Source organism: Gadus macrocephalus, chromosome 12 (assembly GCF_031168955.1).
Source record: "Gadus macrocephalus chromosome 12, ASM3116895v1".
In the NCBI taxonomy this organism is placed as follows: Eukaryota; Metazoa; Chordata; class Actinopteri; order Gadiformes; family Gadidae; genus Gadus; species Gadus macrocephalus.
Window position 1 is genome coordinate 13,649,732 of NC_082393.1, and position 19,916 is coordinate 13,669,647.

General features: G+C 41.5%; 3 long non-coding RNA genes across 3 annotated transcripts; 2 read left to right on the forward strand and 1 right to left on the reverse strand.

Moving 5' to 3' along the window:
• Positions 1-7,302: 7,302 nt before the first annotated feature.
• Positions 7,303-8,353, reverse strand: LOC132469095 (uncharacterized). Its single transcript, XR_009528354.1, has 2 exons — positions 8,269-8,353; positions 7,303-7,487 (listed from the first exon to the last, which is right to left on the reverse strand). It is a non-coding gene; the product is annotated as an uncharacterized LOC132469095 (long non-coding RNA).
• On the forward strand, positions 7,486-9,219 carry LOC132469056 (uncharacterized). Its single transcript, XR_009528315.1, has 3 exons — positions 7,486-8,225; positions 8,257-8,339; positions 8,507-9,219. It is a non-coding gene; the product is annotated as an uncharacterized LOC132469056 (long non-coding RNA).
• Positions 9,220-13,669: 4,450 nt separating this feature from the next.
• On the forward strand, positions 13,670-18,019 carry LOC132469066 (uncharacterized). Its single transcript, XR_009528327.1, has 2 exons — positions 13,670-14,669; positions 17,054-18,019. It is a non-coding gene; the product is annotated as an uncharacterized LOC132469066 (long non-coding RNA).
• Positions 18,020-19,916: the final 1,897 nt, after the last annotated feature.

Below are 19,916 nucleotides of genomic sequence, written 5' to 3' on the forward strand. Positions count from 1 at the left end.
GATAAAAGGGGTTATTTTAAGATAATTAAACGGAAAACTTAATGACTCAATTACTCAGAAGCTAAAGTTTGAGGATGTGTTTGAAAGAGAGGGAGAGAGGTGAGGCAATGCTAGTGAGGGTGTTTTCGATGCAGGTAGAGGGAGCAGCAGAGGAATGCAGCTGTGGCTTGGAGAGCACACATCCTGATGGGCAGCAGATGTTGGAAAATATTTCAGAGATGTTCACTTGAGTGCAGGAGCCTTTCAAAGTGTACACAAACATTCACAAGTACTCACTTGCATCCATCTAAAAATGTGTGATTTAACGCTTCCCAAAGAATGAAGAATATGCATGCAACACAAAATTAGGCCTGCCCAAGACAGTAGGCACCAGTGTTAGTGCAGCCAAACCGGGCTGCTTGAAATAAAGCTTCATTGTGTGCATTTAAGAGAAGGTTGAATTGGACATCTTGCCTTTGATTGACCTGCATCCCGCACAGAATGTGCTCACTGAGGTTTTACAGATCGCTTAGTTGAAAGGCTTCTGGGGTTTACCTAATCAGAAAGATGTGTGGCTGCCCCTCTTGTCTGGATTAAGTCATGACACTTTCAAGGAGCTCATTTATTGACTCCAAAGTGGTGAGGTGAGATGGGGTGGGGTTTACCGTTGGTCCATCAAAGTTTGGAAAATACAGTGCAATCATCAGGCATTTGATCTGTCGCAATGCAGCTAAGTTGGTTATGTAATGGATGTGTTACATGAGCAGGGTTTTTGTTCATCCAAAGAATTCAACTGGGATGTAGAAGCGAAGGGAAGCAAAGGTAGCTTGAGCAACTTTCTGCCTCAAGTTAAAAGGAAATGCATTGTTTTGATCTAGCAAAAGCTGATTACATCACTGAGCGACTGACGACTACCTCATTTTCTGAACCCAGCATGTTTTTATATGAAGACATATAAGCATTAAGACATAATTAAGCATTACGTTATGCAGTGTACCTAAAAGCTAACGTGTGAGAGAGCAAGCAACCATTACAGCATTCTGGAAGCCATCTAACACTGATGTCAGCTAATTTACAGGCCCCTTGTCCATAACCACAGTTTATTATCCACTGTTACAGGGAACACAGGGGCATGTAGGAGGTTTAGAGACTGGCATTCCAAACAGAGAGCAGAGCCGCTTGCAATAAGAAAGAGACACCTGCTGGTCGGTATGAGAATTATCACAATGTTTAAGTGGCAGATGTAGTTTGATTAGAGGTCAATAGACCTGTGAAAAAAGACTTCTGGGATGAGGAAAAGGGTTTCAATCATCTTCAAGAATGGCTGCTGTTATGAAAAGGACATCACTGAAAGACTGTATTCGCCAAAGAGGCAAGACATTATGATTTTCCAATTCCAATTTAGATTAATGTTGAAAGCAAGCAAATGCATGCATTTGCCATGTTGTTTGCCAGACCCTCTCCTACTTAACCAACAAGCAGAGACGACGGCAAGACTTTGAATGGGGTCATGAGCCCGCGCGCACGCGCGCGCACACACACACACACACACACACACACACACACACACACACACACACACACACACACACACACACACACACACACACACACACACACACACACACACACAGTGACGTAGGTCTGCACGTCAGATGCCCCCATCTGCTGTAATAACATAAGAAAACTGAAGAGTGGGCTCAGCGAAAAATCCCACACAGTTCTCTCCCAGGCTGTTGTGCCTGCCTTTCATGCCCTCCAAACCAAGTATGCTTACTGCGATTGTATTCAGCAGAGCCAGCTCTCAATCCAAGAAAGTCTACTGATAGCCTAGTTGGTACAATGCTGTGTTGCCTATCGCCCAGATTTAGTCTACACTGGTATTTGTTTTGATATACAATTGCAAAAGGAGAGGCCTTAAGTTTGAAATGGAAAAATATGAAAACTCCTGTGAAAGTAACACTTTCTGGCGAACAATGAACCATGAATATTCTCATGTGGAATGGTACTTTGTGGTTATTTGGACCTGATAGGTAATGCAGTTGTGGTAAATTAACTCCGGCCAAAAATTATGTGTTTTATTTTTATTTTTTGGCATTTGAAAGATAGCTTAAAGGTCCCATGACATGCTATTTTATGTATTCTTTAATATAGGTATTAGTGGGCAACTAACACAGTATTCAAAGACGTTCCCGAAATTCAGCCGTGGTGCAGAGTTACAGCCACTCCGAGCCAGTCGCACATTGAGCTTCCCCCAAATACGCTGTTTTGGTGTCTGTAGCTATAATGCAAATGAGGAGGAGCGAGGCGGGTCAAGGAGGAGGGTGGGGGTGTGGCCCTGAGCAGCTTGCAGCCACGGTACCATGCGCTCTGTTTACAGTGGATGTATCGCAATGGCGAGGCGCACACAGCCTTTAGCCGTGTTCTGTAAATATTCTAGAACACACGGGAGTCCTGGAGCTCTATATCTAAATATTATCATATAGCCTACATAGATATCTATATCATATAATATATATTATAACGGCCAAAAGCTGTGTGAGCCGATATTATGAATCTCAAACGACCGCGTTGGGTTCTCCGACATTCCTGGTTCTTCAACGTCCTCATCAATGTGAAGTAGACTGAACCGCGACAAGGAGGAGAAAGGGATCGTTGCCGGGCAGCGCTTAGGCACCTCCGCCTCCGGCGGTGGTCCCTCAGCGGGTCTCAAGCTGGAGACATTAGCCGCCAACAATCCCTTTCTCCTCCATGTCGTGGTTCATGTTCTTGAGGGAGTCAAAGCCAAAGTTCCTTCCCCCCAATTCATTCTCAACCTTGGCTGAGATAGATAACCCCCAATACGAGTCTCGTTGTAGAAATACCAGAGACGAGAGTCCGACAGAACGGTTATCCAAATAACAAGGAAGTGTACAACACTTGCGTTACAGTCCTGGAGCTCTATATCTAAATAATATCATATAATACATAGAAATCTATATCATTTAATACATATTATCACGGCCAAAAGCTGTGTGCGCCTCCAGACGATATAATGAATCACAAACGACTTTGTCGGGTTCTGCGACGTCTCTGGTTCTTCCACTTTCACATCAACCTGAAGTCGACTGAACCGCGCGCTGCCTGCTGCCGGCTGCCCGCTGCCGGGCGATGGTGCCTCGCGGCAACCGGCGGCATGACGCAGTTCATGTACTTCAGCCAGTCAAAGCCAAAGTCCCTTTCCCCCAATTCCTTCTCAACCATGGCTGAGATAACCCCCAATACGAGTCTCGTTGTAGAAATACCAGAGACGAGAGTCCGACGTGTTATGCGCCATAACGCCAAAAGCAGAACGGTTATCCAAATAATAAGGAAGTGTACAACACTTGCGTTACAGTCCTGGAGCTCTATATCTAAATAATATCATATAATACATAGAAATCTATATCATTTAATACATATTATCACGGCCAAAAGCTGTGTGCGCCTCCAGACGATATTTGAATCACAAACGACTTTGTCGGGTTCTGCGACGTCTCTGGTTCTTCCACTTTCACATCAACCTGAAGTCGACTGAACCGGGCGCTGCCTGCTGCCGGCTGCCCGCTGCCGGGCGATGGTGCCTCGCGGCAACCGGCGGCATGTCGCAGTTCATGTACTTCAGCCAGTCAAAGCCAAAGTTCCTTTCCCCCAATTCCTTCTCAACCATGGCTCAGGTAAACCCCACAACAGTCTCGTTGTGGAAATACAAGACACGTCAAAGAACCGACAAGAAACACTTGCGTTAAAGTGTGTGTATTCACACACACACACACACACACACACACACACACACGCACACACACACACACACACACACACACACACACACACACACACACACACACACACACACACACACACGTGGCGCTCGCACGGTCGAGTCTCATTGGCGGGCCAACGTCTCTGGGCGGGCCAGGCAGAGTAAGGGGAGGAGCTGAGATTCCTGATGACGTCATGAATACAGACATTCAAAATCAGCGCACTGGAGCTGTCACGTTAAAATTGTATCGGGGGCGAAAATTGTACCGGCCTACGTCAAAATAAAAAAATTTGCCCGCAAAACGGGCGATCGCGTCAAATGACGCGTCAAATCACGTAGGAAGGTTCTTGAACATTCTACATCGCGTCGTCTGTTGCCGGGCAGGTTGTCAGGATGTAAACAAACGATGACGTAGGCCGGTACAATTTTCGCCCCCGGTACAATTTTAACGTGACAGAGCCTCCGTTTTTTCAAAGGCGAGCAGAACAGCTAGTGCTTGTTTTACACCAAACGCAAGTTTTTGCCATTGGGGAACCATAGGCAGGCTAGGGGAACTCATATTTATGTTAGAAAACCTCATAAAGTGAGATTTTCATGTCATGGGACCTTTAATGCACAAGCATGGCAGGAATGGTTAGTGCTTTGTGTTACTGTGATCTTGCATCATTGTGTGCATTATGTATACGATTCACATGTACACAAGTTTATCATTAGAAGCACAAGATACAGCTTGGAAGTTCAGCTCACGCTGCAGGCTCAAATGTGAAAGTGACGTTCATCCCTGTCGTATTTTAACAGTTTGCATTCCATTCATCCGACAGTCACTTTTACACCAAAGATGATATCTAATCAGCAACTCTTAAAGAACCCTAGCAATGTTCTAAAATGTTCTTCTGATAACAGAGCGCTGTGAACCACAATAAGAGCTGGGGGTCGGGGTTAAATCCGTGTATGGTTCGTTCTTTGAATATTCATATATATATTTAAAACAAAATCAGAAAAACCAAATAACAGAGTCGTTTTTTGGTTTTTCTGATTTGGTTTTGAATCGGAAAAAGTGCAAAAGGAATAAACAAGTAAACGGCATTGTATTTGTGTTTGTGTGTTGGTTTTTTAAACCCGAAACAGAAAAACAAAAATAGATACATTTATAGTTATAGTTATAGGCTACACCAGAAGTCAGAACGCAGCGAAGAAAAAAGAGCCAACCACCTAAACCAGCAATAGATTGTCTAATTATATTTAGCCTTAGTTATGGCCGCACTTGAACCTTATGGTGATTTTATTCGTGAACTATTTGACACTGGAGAGACACAGTTCTGTACCGCTCTAAAGTAATCTGGTGCCCCGAAGTGCTCCGTTATGACGGTGAGGAGGTTCTGTGTGGAGCACAACCTTCGAAGAAGAAATCTAGTTTCCAATTTAGTTTCAGATTGTCCACTCGCAGACTAAGTTGCCGGCTCCCACGGAAAACAATAAAGCTGGCCATTGTAGAATGCGAGAGACTCGTTGGAACGTTTGAAACGTCTTTATCTGTATTTTTTTTTTAATCCGTGTCCCCTTTTCCCGGCATTCATTTTATCTAAATATCACGCAAACCAAACAAGCAACTGGATTATTCAGTATTCCCGTTTTGATTTAAAAAACAGAAAAATGCAGTTTATTTGTTTATTCCTTTTGCCCTTTTTCCGTTTCAAAACCAAATCAGAAAAAACAAAAAACGACTGTTATTTGGTTTTTCTGATTTTGTTTCAAAGGGGACATATTATACCACCAGGTGTGAGTGTGATTAGCCTTACGAGCCGTTTCGAAAATATGCACCATACGACATCACTAGTGGGCGTGTCCACCTAGATCTGTGCTGGATAGATGAGCAACGTTTACCTCAGTCCACTGGGTAGGCTGGTAGACTGATCTATCCGGCACAGATCTAGGTGGACACGCCCACTAGTGATCTAATATGGGGCAGATTTTCGAAACGGGTTGTAAGGCTAATCACACTCACACCTGGTGGTATAATATGTCCCCTTTAAATCGGAATATTCAAAGAACGAACCATACACGGATAGACTAGGGTTAGACTGTCAGGTTGATATTGGGCAGAACTAGACTGGGTAGCCCCGCCCATTCTGCCGGCGATTTCAGTTCGCCCAAGGGTCTGGAGAAGACAAGCCCCCAGGAACAGTACATACTTCTGCAATCCACCAGTGCTCAGCGGCCAAGCCTGGTATTGCAGCTGTTTAAGCGGGCTGCATGGAAGCATATATGTAGCAAAATTCAAATGGCAATGCAATTTGCAATTTGCAATTCAATAAGTAATTACGTTATGCAATTGACAATGCATTATGCAATTTCATAATGTAATTTGTAAATACGTTATTCAAAGTGTATTTTAATATGCAAAGTGACAATGCAATCCTCAATTACATTTGCAAAAGTTATAACAATAAAAATACAATAACATTTTGTCAAATTCTTTGAGTTCCTTTATTCAAATTGAAAAGCTATAGCGTCCCCGTGATTGCAATCCACTTCGCCACGCTCCGTGTGTTGTGATATTCAAATGACATTTCAATCCGCAAAACGGAATCCAAAACGGAATCCAAAGAGGAAATCCAAAGAGGAATCCAAAGAGGAATCCAAAAAGTCAATATGCAAAGTGGCAAACGTATCAGCCACCAGCGGGAACTACGTCACTTTCTATTGTGTCAGACTGTTTTATGTGTGGGGGGAGGGAGTACCAGAGCCTGGGTGCAGAACAGCTGAATGACCGGGCACCCATTCGTAATGAGTCGTGATGTGGGGATACATAGTTGTCCAGCAGAGGTTGACCGGAGGGAGCGGGAGGGAGTGTATTCTTGGAGGAGGTCCCAGAGGTAACTGGGGGCTAGGTTCTGGAGAGCTTTGTAGGTGAGGAGTGGGTGGAGACGGTGGGTCTCCCGACCCTATGTTTCGCACCCAGTGCATGTGAATATCGCAACACACGGAGCGTGGCGAAGTGGATTGCAATCACGGGGACGCTATAGCTTTTCAATTTGTATAAAGGAACTCAAAGAATTTGACAAAATGTTATTCTATTTGTATTGTTAGAACTTTTGCAAATTTAATTGAGGATTGCATTGTCACTTTGCATTTTAAAATACACTTTGAATAACGTATTTACAAATTACATTATAAAATTGCATAATGCATTGTCAAATGCATAATGTAATTCCAAATTGCATTGCCATTTGAATTTTGCTACATATATGCTTCCATAGGGCTGTGGACGGGTCCCTCGATTCAAGGGACCCAGAAGTAGATATCTCCGTTCACTCCAATGCAAGTGGGGAACAGGAATGTGTCTCCGCAAAAATTGTCTGGATATCAATCAAAGGCAGAAAAGTAGACATTTAAGATGTCAATGGGTGGATTATTTTTTAACACAAACAGCTCGTATAGACAGACAAGAGTCGTGGCTTTAAACACAGTAACGTGTATTTGTGAAAGGCAGAAGCTCGCGGAGTAGGGTAACTGCTCTTCCGCTTAGCTTAGCTAAACTGTTTACCATGGCGGAGGCAGATCGATACCTTTGGACCAAGTCTCTCCAACCTACCTAAATTGTCCTACGACGACGTCCTAAGGATAGTAAATCAGCACTTACGTGTCGAAACATCTAAACTACGCAAAGGATATAAGTTATTCTGGGAGAAGTACATTTTTAATTACATAGGTAAGTGTTTCAAATCTGTTGACACTGTGTAGCTTGACTGTGACAGATAGCACTAAGTGTAATACATGTCAGTTAAAACGTATCCTTTTTAATTAATCGCAAAATATTATTTACACTGGTAGGAATACATATTTAGTTTGAGTGTCTCTGAAACTTTGCCTGACGAACCCCAAGAGGTTTGGTATAGGTAGGTAGCCACTGCCTACCGTACATGTAAGTGTCGATAGTATGTCAGATTAGCTCCAGGCTACTGTCAGAACATAGTGGCTGTCATAAGCTACCAATGCCCATACATTTTGCTGTATGGTGTGTTAATCTTTCCCTCTCTTACTGCAGTGTCAGATTTAGTTAATTTGGAAGTAGCAGTTCGGGCGAACTGCTACTGTTCCCAGAAGAAAAACGATGAGCCTCACACCCCGCAGGCTACAGTGCTAGGAAGTCAGGCCTGAGTCTGAAATCAAACTCTATCTCGCTTTTCATAGTATTTTGTGAATCAATGGGACTGTTACTTAGGCCTACCTTTCTGACCACTTTAATTAGATTTACATTTTGTGATTCAAACAACAGGCCCACCTCGTAATATGTAGCATAATGGATAGCCTAGAGCATGGTTTCAGACCTTCACAGATTCAGTTGCATGTTCAGTCTGTGTGTGTTTTTATTATTATTGTTGCTGTTCCAAAATGCTCTCTCTTTCTCCAGATCTGCTGTTGCAGATGATAATGTTTTGTTTCATGTCTGCTGTTGCAGATTGTCATGTTTTGTTTTATATCTGCTCTTCCAGACACATGACCACTTCACAGGGGAGAAAAGCGTGCCAACACCTGTCGTGCACCAGTGTTCTGCAGTCGTGGACCAAGGACACAGGTTTATGTGTATACGGTACCTCAGGCCTAGTCAAACATCCTGTATAGTCTACTCAATAATAGTATTCGAAGTTCTTGTATATAGACAGACGCGACTAACACTGACTTAAGTGTTGCTACACTGACAATATGATTTATGTGCTGACATATTTTTTCTTTTTGCTCCAGGGGATTCGCTCCAGGGGATTCGCCCGGAACCCACTGACCAACTTGTGGTCAGGAAACCCAAGGTTTGGGTTAGGTGTTTTATTTTAGCACATACATGGACACATACCTCCTGAATGCCAAGTAAATATGGCCGAGGGATACACACACCCCATTTCATTTATTTATTTCTGTTAAATGTATATATGTAAATATTTTAATCAAAGAATTGGAAACGAACATTCCTGAACATTTGTTTAAGGTAACGCACTCTGAGCACCTTTAAAACAAGCCTGAAGACTTTTATGTTTGCATTAGCTTTCTGCTACATCTTAAATACATTGCACTTTCTAAAAAGCTTTTTTAACTTTGCCTTTATTTTCTATTTTAATACTAAAATGCCTTTAACTTTCTATTTTACTAATTTCTCTGCATGTTTTATTTTACTTATCTATTTTATTGTATGACAATGTTTATATGTGAAGCACTTTGAGTCTGCCCTTGTGTATGAAAAGTGCTATATAAATAAAGTTGCCTTGCCTAACACACACAGAACATTTCATTTCTTTCTGTTAAATGTAAATATGTATATATGTAAATTTATATTTAAAAAAAAGAATTGGAAACGAACATTAAATAAACATTTGAAAAGGACGGACGGACACAAACACACACACACCATTTTAATTTCTTTCTGCTAAATGTAAACAAAGAACATTAATAAACGTTTGAAAATAGTAATGTGACGTCATGTGTGTTTTAATGTGTAACACTGGGACATCACCCTTAACATCTAAAGGACCTTGATAGTTAGACATCAAGCAACAATATACCCACAGCTGATTGACAGAGCCTGTAAGAGTCAGAGGAATGGTCGTGTCCCAGATATGATATTTTTTGACCCTTCTGATGGCCCTCTCCACCAAGATTCTAAGTTGGGCGATACTCACTGGTGAACCTGGCGCCTCTTTTAAATGGCGGCATTATGAGGGTGGCCCCAACTTCAGAAAGCATCTTGTCGATGACAAAGCCTTTGTCAGCCATGCATGCATCTCCTGGCTGAAGTAGACGAAGGATTCCTGACTGCTGTGTGATTTCTCTGTCTGATATGGAACCAGTGTACAGCTTAGAAATTAAGGTGATAACTCCACATGAAGCAATGCCAATCAGACCTTTGAAGGTGTTGGTATTCTTGTAGTGGGAGAATGTTTCAGACTGGAGGGTGAGTGATGAGGGTGCTTCACACCTGATTTCTGTGCAGTCTAGAATCACTCGCACGTTAGGACAGTACTGGGCAAAAAATTATCTCAACCAAGATTTATTTTGTCCTTCGGGAAAGCGTGGAAGCTGAGGTATGGCTGTATACGTCCTGATGTAGAGCAACACGGTACACTACAAGAACAACTGCGAACGGGAGCTGCCATTGTTGTTGCTGCTAGACGCGACCGGAAGTTGGATTACCCTACTACGCGTTCCGGTAGCAGGAAGTGTGACATAGACCTATACATCACTGATGTACATCGATTATGTAGGGGAACGAAAACTCCGACCAGCAAATTGGAGAAGGGATTTAGGCTGTATGCTGTGACCTATATTCACAGCTACGAAGGTAAGAAAACTAAGTCTAACAGACGCTAGCTACTGTCAAAGTCTAGTCCGTCAGTTAACTGTCACTTTCTAACGTGTATTACGATGCAGAAACAGCAAATTCCAACAAGATTTCTTAACCAGTGTTTTATATCAGCCTTGATGTTTGCCTGTTGTGTTGAGTAATAATAGTTAAATTTATAGCCACGGTTTTGCGTACATAAAAGTAACATTACTTAGCTACCTAACGTTTCTTTCCATGTAGTAACATGTTATAGATGTGATGGAGTAACCCAGTACAATTGAAGCTTAATGAATTTGCAGGGCTCTAAACTATGAAGGTATTATTGTAGCAAAAGTCTTTAGCACCTGTAACTGCAGAATTTGAATGCGTACACTAAAGTCACAGTAAATTTGAAGTCGTATATATTTATTTTGCATGTGTACTCTAAAGTCACAAATGTGTAACAGTACATTTGTAGTCGTAAAAAAAATATAAATATTTTTTATACCATTGTAAACACAAAATAGGGTCTACGAGTACGCTAATCTGTGTTACAGGTGCACAAATCCTTTTGCTACAATTATTGCAGCGCAGTTGGTGCAAAACACATTCGCACACCCGTGTTTCATAATCTGAGAACATGCCCAAAAGGTGTGCATTCGTAAACCCAAATTTGAACAAATGCATCAGAAGTTGCACATCTGTGAACGCTATGTTAATTCAGCATTTTAATGAGCGAGCACAAAACCATTTTACAACTGCTCGAATCTGCTCCTGCAAGTCTCAGCTGTGGGGTTTTTTGCAGGTTGTTTTGCAACACCCCTAGGTGGTAAATGTGTAGCAAAAGTATTCGTATCCGTAGATGACAGAGCGTCCGTGAGCGGGACAAAATAGTCCCGCCCATAATTTCCTAATCCAATGAAAATCACCGGCCGGGATGCATTTCTCAAATTACAGTGACGGCTGGTGGTGATTTTGGGTGGGTGGGCTAAAGAATGCATTACATTTATCAATACTTCACAGGGCTCCAGACGCCATGAGGTCACCTTTATATCTCTGTTCATAACTTTCATATAATGTGAATGATTTTTAAACAAGATTAAGGTGTAGAGAAAGGCATTTCTTTATTTGAAGCACAATTATAAATAAAAAGAAAAATAAGGTGTTTAAAGTGCTTCACTGAGCTGAAATTGAACATTTCGAACTAAACCATTAAGCAAAATAAAACTTTTTTTGTGCTTAAAGTATTACACAATTAAAATGTTGACTGGTCTCCCTTTGCGCAAAATGCGGCTGTAGACGATCACACACTCTTTGGTAGAGACGTCTGTGTCGCCGTCAATCATGAAGGACATGTAGGCCTATGTGGCGTTTCCGACGTCCGCAGCTGTCTTTTGCTTTAAGGTGTCGCCCATTAGGCCTACTGCAATGAATTGTGCACATGCCATCTCATTGCTATAGGCCTACGTCGGGTTGATGTTTAATCCATTTCTCTTCATGAGAATAATTTCGGATTTAAATTGAGAATGGCAACTCATTAAATGAGATAATTTCCGATTCCTTAGAGAACCTTATTGTTGCCTGTCGCTGAAATGCAGCTTGGAGAGGGGCCACTATCTCTACACACTTGTCACGTCATGTTGGGTTATTTAGACAGCTTTTTAAATGTTTCGATACGAAACGTAGTTGACCCGCTTACAAATGCACTATTACCGGCCATATTCTGACCGCACTCCTGACAGTAAATCTGTACATCGTTTGGTTGATGTGTCCCCAATCTTTTCACTTCCAATTTTTCCTCCAAAGACATTAAAGAAAACCGATTAGAAAGTAAATAATCCACTTCATTCATTTTCATGCTAACGCCCGCCATACTGCACTTGCGCTACTGTGCTGTGATTAGTCGAAGGACACTGTACTGTAGCTACTGTGCTAGGTCAGCCTTTGGGCTAAACTAATTTAGCCCAAATGGGAAGCATATGAAGGGGGCGTGTCAGGGCACCTGTCAATCAAACGTCAATGGAAGCTTACGCTACTGCGCTTGGGCTGAATACATTTAGCCCATTCACAGGAAAAAAACGAAGATATATATATCCTGGGTTTTTCTGTCACTTTTTGGTGCTGTTGCTCCTTTAGGTTCTACCAAAATTTAAAACAATATGTTCTAAGTTTTTAATAATATTTTTTTTATTTTCACTGTAAGAGGGCTTAGCCCTGTTAGCCCATTTATACCAGCCGTCCCTGACTGGGACCCATTTCAGCTCAGTGAAGCACTTTAAACACCTTATTTTTCTTTTTATTTATAATTGTGCTTCAAATAAAGAAATGCCTTTCTCTACACCTTAATCTTGTTTAAAAATCATTCACATTATATGAAAGTTATGAACAGAGATATAAAGGTGACCTCATGGCGTCTGGAGCCCTGTGAAGTATTGATAAATGTAATGCATTCTTTAGCCCACCCACCCAAAATCACCACCAGCCGTCACTGTAATTTGAGAAATGCATCCCGGCCGGTGATTTTCATTGGATTAGGAAATTATGGGCGGGACTATTTTGTCCCGCTCACGGACGCTCTGTCATCTACGGATACGAATACTTTTGCTACACATTTACCACCTAGGGGTGTTGCAAAACAACCTGCAAAAAACCCCACAGCTGAGACTTGCAGGAGCAGATTCGAGCAGTTGTAAAATGGTTTTGTGCTCGCTCATTAAAATGCTGAATTAACATAGCGTTCACAGATGTGCAACTTCTGATGCATTTGTTCAAATTTGGGTTTACGAATGCACACCTTTTGGGCATGTTCTCAGATTATGAAACACGGGTGTGCGAATGTGTTTTGCACCAACTGCGCTGCAATAATTGTAGCAAAAGGATTTGTGCACCTGTAACACAGATTAGCGTACTCGTAGACCCTATTTTGTGTTTACAATGGTATAAAAAATATTTATATATTTTTTACGACTACAAATGTACTGTTACACATTTGTGACTTTAGAGTACACATGCAAAATAAATATATACGACTTCAAATTTACTGTGACTTTAGTGTACGCATTCAAATTCTGCAGTTACAGGTGCTAAAGACTTTTGCTACAATAATACCTTCATACTAAACTAACATTTTTCACTGGTTGCACTGGTGCGCCTAACTTTTTTTCTTTGGTGCACCAGCACAAATGTTAGGTGCACCCAAATTTTCAACCTATCGCATTCAACACTGCAGTTTCACAGGTTCACGTTTTTTTAAATAGCTGCCCATATGGGCATTATTGACTTGTAAATGAACTAAGAATCTGGTCAACATAAAGTTCTTTATTTGAATGTTTGCACAAGAAAGGTAATTTCACTGAAAAATGTTGGTGCTTAAAGTGCTTCACTGAGCTGAAATCTAACTAAAAACATCTCAAGATAAATGAAATAAAAAGTGCAAGTGTTTTAAACTGAAACTTCAAACTGAACATCTCATGGCTCTATGTTTTATGGACTATCCTCAATTGCAGTCACATGCCGTGAAACACGCTGTGAAAAATCATTCAATATTATCATAAATAAATATCGTAAATATCATCAAGATGTAATTAATAATAATGACCAAGTCAAAACATATGAGTATATTAATATTATAGGCTACATGACTCAGGGCATCAGCTAATCAGATGGTCTGCATTTATAACTACTACAGTCATTATACCCACACAGCCCGACACAAAATACAGAAGTTAGCCTAACACACACAACTATCAACCATTGATTTATTATTAATTCATTTATTATTTTTAACAGTCTCATGTTCCTATGCCTACAGGAAAATCATATGTTACCAAAGCAGTCTTCCACCTCCCCCTCTTCCAAAACAGAGCCACATACAATGTCATCATCTGGTAATCTCATGCTAACGTTAACGTTACAGCGTCACTAATGACAGATATGAAAACATTTTCATAATGTTAACGTCCACTGACTTTTCTAACGTTACGTTAGGTCTTCAGTTCAGATAAACAACTTACTTTAACGTTACTTCACACACACACACACACACACACACACACACACACACACACACACACACACACACACACACACACACACACACACACACACACACACACACACACACACACACACACACACACACACACACACACACACACACACACACCACAGCAAATCGCAAAGTGTTAAAATCCCAGAGTATTCATGACCAGAGTAGATTTTATACACTTTGGTGTTGAATAGGCACTAAGTACATTTTTTGGGGTGTACCAGAAACACTCTTGGGTGTTGTCTCTAAGTATAATGCTGGTGTAGAGTAATTTAAGTGTTTATTTTAGGATGATGGACTCCCTGAGTGTACAACGGTTGAGTGTCCAACTATCCCGGCGGCACGTCGGTTTAGGTTTCGATTCGTCATTGGCTCGCTGCGCCTTCTCATTGGTTGAATCTAGAGACATGTGACCGTTTGTCCTCTTCCACACTACGCAGCAAACTGTTTCGGCAGAGACGGTTGACTAGAGAGGATCGAATCAATATCGCCAAGGAATTGCTCCGAGTGAGCGAAGACATTTTTGAACTTCATGGGAATGTAAACAGGTAAGAAAAGTACCAAGTGAATAATGCACAGGGTTTCTATGTTTCATAGTTAGTTGTGCGTATGTCCTTCATATAGGTCAGAAATTGTATTCATAATGGGTCTTAAAGGGACACTATGTAATATTTTGAGTAATTTATTACCTCAAATCAACATATTCATTCATAAATAAGTCCTCATTGGTGTAAAATTATCTCTGCCAAAAATCTGACTTATCCTCCTGAGCGAAGAATAATTAATATTAATATCAATATGGTTACATAGGACGGGTAAGCTTCATGGAGGCTTCCATTTTCTTCCGGTCTATGAGCTGCCGAGAGGGTCAAAAAGCACTAGGTCGTACAGGAATTGCACACGCGTTTTCACTCTGAGCCAGCGTGACGGTGGAACAGAGCTTAGTTTAGCGAGACGATTTTACCGGCAAATTTGAACATGCACCGCATTTTTTTGAAAGACCATAGTTATGCCACGCCACAGGAGAAGGAATCATCGTCGCCAAAAAAACGACGATGTGTAAGCATGTATAACATGGTTTTCCATGGCAACGAGATGCGGGGCGCTCCTATGAGCGACTCGTCATTGAAAGGCTACTTTATTACATATTTAATTTACTTTTTCACATTTTTGTCGAGTTTAAATCGTGACAATATTCTTATGACTTATGGATACTGTCAAATGCGTTGGAGGAATTCAAAAGCCATTCTTCATAAAGTTATGGAGGTTTATTCTCTGCTGTGGTCACCACGTATCCAAATCCACCGAGACGCACTTATGCTAGAGCGGACCTTCTGGAGCTTCAACTCGCTTGCGAGACAGTTGATTTATCACCCGAACAACTGGATTTCATACCAACAACTCTGATAAAGAAGACAATACGGAGGAAAAGAAGATCGAGAGGAGGAATTAGGAACAGGATAGGAGACGAGGAAGTAAACTCGTTGCCAGGGCGACTAACTGGCGGCGCGCACAGTCGCAGCGGCCCCTCTTGAGATCTGTGAGATTGAGATTGAATGTTTGAGTGTGAGACGTCCTACGAACGTAGTTTATGACAGGGAAACAATATTAAACATTAGGACATTGAGAGCGAGTAACATCACTGGCATTCGCTGGCATCTGGACATACTACGCAAACACAGGATACTAACGGACACTGTGACACCGTGCCCGCAACTGCCCGGAGGAGGAAGCAGCAGAGACGGGATGGATGTAAACAAACTGAACAGCTTCTTTCAGCTCCTACCCTCCAAGAAACGCTATCGCAGCTTAAGATGCTCCACCACCAGGCTGCGGAACAGCTTCCTACCTCAAGCTGTCAGGATGCTCAATGCATCAGCGTCCCAGATCTTCTCACTGGACTTTATTTATTATTTATTTATTTATTCATCATTGGGACGTTTGTTTGTTTGTTTGTTTGAAATGTATGTTGATCTTGATCCGTGAGAAACGCCTTCTCGTTTTGTTGTTCAATCAACAAAATGACAATAAATTTGATTTGATTTTGATTTGATTCCGTTAGTTACAATGTAAATTGTTGGTACCAAAGGCTATGTCAACTTTTATGTTATCTGACATTTTATGTAATCTGACATTAAATGACCTACTGTTATTTATCATCTGTATAGTTATTTGTCATGTTGGAAAGTCCACAACTGCTGGAGTCAAGTTCGTTGTCTGTAAGAATGCTTGGTCAATAAACCTGATCTGATTTGTCCATCTAATTTGTCCAGTTGTCCACGAACCTCATCATCACTCGAATGACTCGATGAGGTAGCCTAGTAGGTGTCATGTCACAGCTTCTTGGCACATACTGCCCACCGTATTTTTTGGACAAGCGAGCACTATTAGTTTGAATGCAATATACAATTGTACCACTAGATGGGAGTAATTTTTACACAGTGTCCCTTTAAGAAGGTATTAGAGGCTTAAATTTAACTTGTTCAAACCTGCAGAAACCCTGAATGCAGAATATTCAGCATTTCTTCGTCTTTTAGATCTGATAACCAACTTATAAATGCTAACGATTTTAGCTAACGTCAAACTTAATGGCCAATGCTAATGAGGCACATGTCTTCAATTTAGCTAACGCCTCGTTAACATTTTTAGCTAATGCTAACGAGGCACGTGGCTTTAATTTAGTGGGAGCGTGTCTATGTTCCCCGGGTCCTATGTTCCCCGGGTCCTATGTTCCCCTCTTTGTATGAGACTGGGGAACATAGGACCCTTTTTTTTTTTTTTTAAAGGGTCCTATGATAATAACCGGTTTGTATTTGGCCACCTTTTTAGATGCTGACTATTTATTGACAAGAACTTTTTGAACCTTTTATGTTGTGTCATGTGCTTTCATCAGGTGTATTTCATGCTCAAAGTATGTGCTCTCCCTTTTCAGGTTGGGATAGTGACATGGCCTCACTTCTCCTGCTGGTCTACCTCCTGCCACCACCTCCAAGTGGAAAGAAGGGAGCTGTCAAAATCAGTATCCGGGAAGCTGTGGATCGTGTAGTGAAGTTTCACAGGGTAATTGTATCCTGATAATTTGGCATGCCCATGGCATGCCGCCTGAGCTTGTGTGTTGCTGATGGATGTCACAATCTCTGTGTTGGCCAATCTACTTATCGAGTCTTGAAAACAAAATGGCGTCGACGGGTGATCTACTGATGGTATTGTGTGTATAAAATGTACTTTTTAATAAACAATCTGTACACTTACAAAGTTCTCAATGCCTCGTTTTATATGTTAATACCCTTATTGAACTACCAAAGAAGTGTCGGGCTACTTCTAGCCTTTTAAATGGTTTAAAATAGCGATTTAGTTTTTACCATAACCACTGCCCCATTGTTCCAAGTTTATAGCGTTTTGATAGAATCGGCTAAAAACAGCCAACTGAAGAAAGCGTCTATATGCGTTTTTTTGTGCTCCAAAACGAACGTTTCAACTCATTATCATACAAAACATATCCCAAATCCGTTTTACACCGGAATTGCCCTTTAATTGGTTGACGGGGACACATTTATTTATTTATTTTCAAGTTGTTTGTTACATCATATAAATGTAAAACTAAATATGGTTCTTGATGTAAAATAATTAAAGTTTAACTATAATGTTAACTATATTATATATGTATGCACTGTAACAACAACAGCAGCAAGAATCTAATGTGTAGACTATTCATTCATGAAGTGTTGATAATTCACCTCAAAGGTGTTGGTTGTACACCAGTCAGAGTACATTCTCACTCTAGAAGTATTAAATAATCAGCTCTGCGAAGTGCTACAAAGCACTGACTTGGAGTACATATTTTCTCTCTCTGGGGTTCTAGGTTTACACTGCAGGTGTAAGGAAGCACTGAATGAGTGCCCAAAAGTACCACTAATAGAGTACATTTGCACTCTCAAAGTGTTCAAATGGAACTCTAAATTTGGAGTACATATTTTGCTCTTCTAACAGTGTTCAGCGAACACTGAACTCTTGGACCTATATATACCCCGAAGTGAGTGTTAAATGTACACCCATAGAGTACAATGTACACTGTGGTTTTTGCTGTGCACACACACACACACACAAGATAAATAAGTTCATACACAACATACCATTTATGAGCGGGGACTTTGACCGGGGACAGGTCACCCAAAACCGGGATGTCTGATCACCCTCCTCCACATCCACTCTCTCTGTCTAAACTGTGTGTTCACACCAAACCCGACGGGGCGACAGGATCCCATACAAAGTGAACGTATAGACGCGTATCGGGCGAATTTTTCGCGAGAGAAAACCGGCGACAAGTTTTGATTTATCGCGCAACACTTTCGCCGTGCACAGGCGAGCGCGTTCACGAGGATTTGTGGTGCAACAAATTCGCTCGAGTTGAAATATTTGAACTTTGACGCAAATTTCGCGTGATGACAGCCAATCCGCGTTCAACAGCGTGGCCATTGAGTCACATGTGTAACGTAACAGCCAATCAGCGTTCAACCGTCAAACTCAGTGCAGTTCAGTCCGGGGTGAACTGCAGCATGGAGGATAAAGTGAATGTTACCGTTTGCGACTCCCGGAGCTCTATATATAATATAATAGTATATAATATAATATTTGTATATATAATATCACGGCCAAAAGCTCTGTGCGCCTCCGGGTGGCCGTAGCGCGGGGAGCTCTCGTAGGGATTGGGCTTCTCGGGGTTTGTTTACCGGCGTTGCTATGTTTCCGGTCTTGTGTGTTCGAACGGTTTATTAGGTAGGCCTATCTAATAAATCTCTGTCTATTCAATACTTCATTCACTGCCTCTTCTGTGGTCATTACAATATTATGAATAAACTGTCCCTCCCTCTTCCACAAAAGGTAAAGACATGCAATGGTGGTTATCTTGGAGGTTTTTTCTTTTTGAACAGCTAGTTGCACCGGTGCGACCTCTGATTATTTTTTAGTCGCACCATTGAGAAATTAGGTCGCATGTGCGACCAAATTGGTCGCACTTTAGAGCCCTGGGGCCGTATTCACAAAGGATTTTAGGGCTAAAAGTAGGTCCTAACTGGCGAATTTAGGAGTAACTCCTAAAAATAATGGGCGTGTCACTCTTAAATTTAGGACTCCTAACTTTTTTCACTAAGAGCAATTCACAAAGTATTTTAGGCCTAAAAGTCTAGGAGAGCTTAAAGTCTAGGAGAGCTTAAAAGTCCTCAAGAGGACTCCTAACTCACTAAGACCTATTCACAAAGAATCGTAAATGCCTGCGAGACGAAATGTTAGGGTATTAAACTTGTTGTGGAGTTAATCGCAATGCAATAACATCCCCGACTAACAGGAATAATCCGATTAGTCCCGAAATAAAATGTTTGGCCACACTACGTTATTTAGCAACAGGGGAAATGCAACTTTGCAATGCCGACGATTTAAAAATATCGCAACCATCAGTCAGCCGTGCCATAAACTTTCCTTTGGACATTCAACAATTACACAGGATCAAAGCCAACTTCATGGCAATTGCAGGTATGCCCGGTGTGGTCGGTGCTATTGACGGGACGCACATAAAAATAATTGCGCCATCAAAAGACGAGGACGTGTTCGTCAATAGGACGAAAGTGCATTCCATCAACACGCAGGTTGTTTTTGATGCAAATTTTAACATAGCCTACTGGATGTTGTTGCAAAGTGGCCTGGATCTTCAGCTACCCATGATTCGCGCATTTTAATGGAGAGCGGTCTGAGGCAGCTTTTTGAGATGTACCAGTTGGGTGTCACTTGCTGGGAGACAG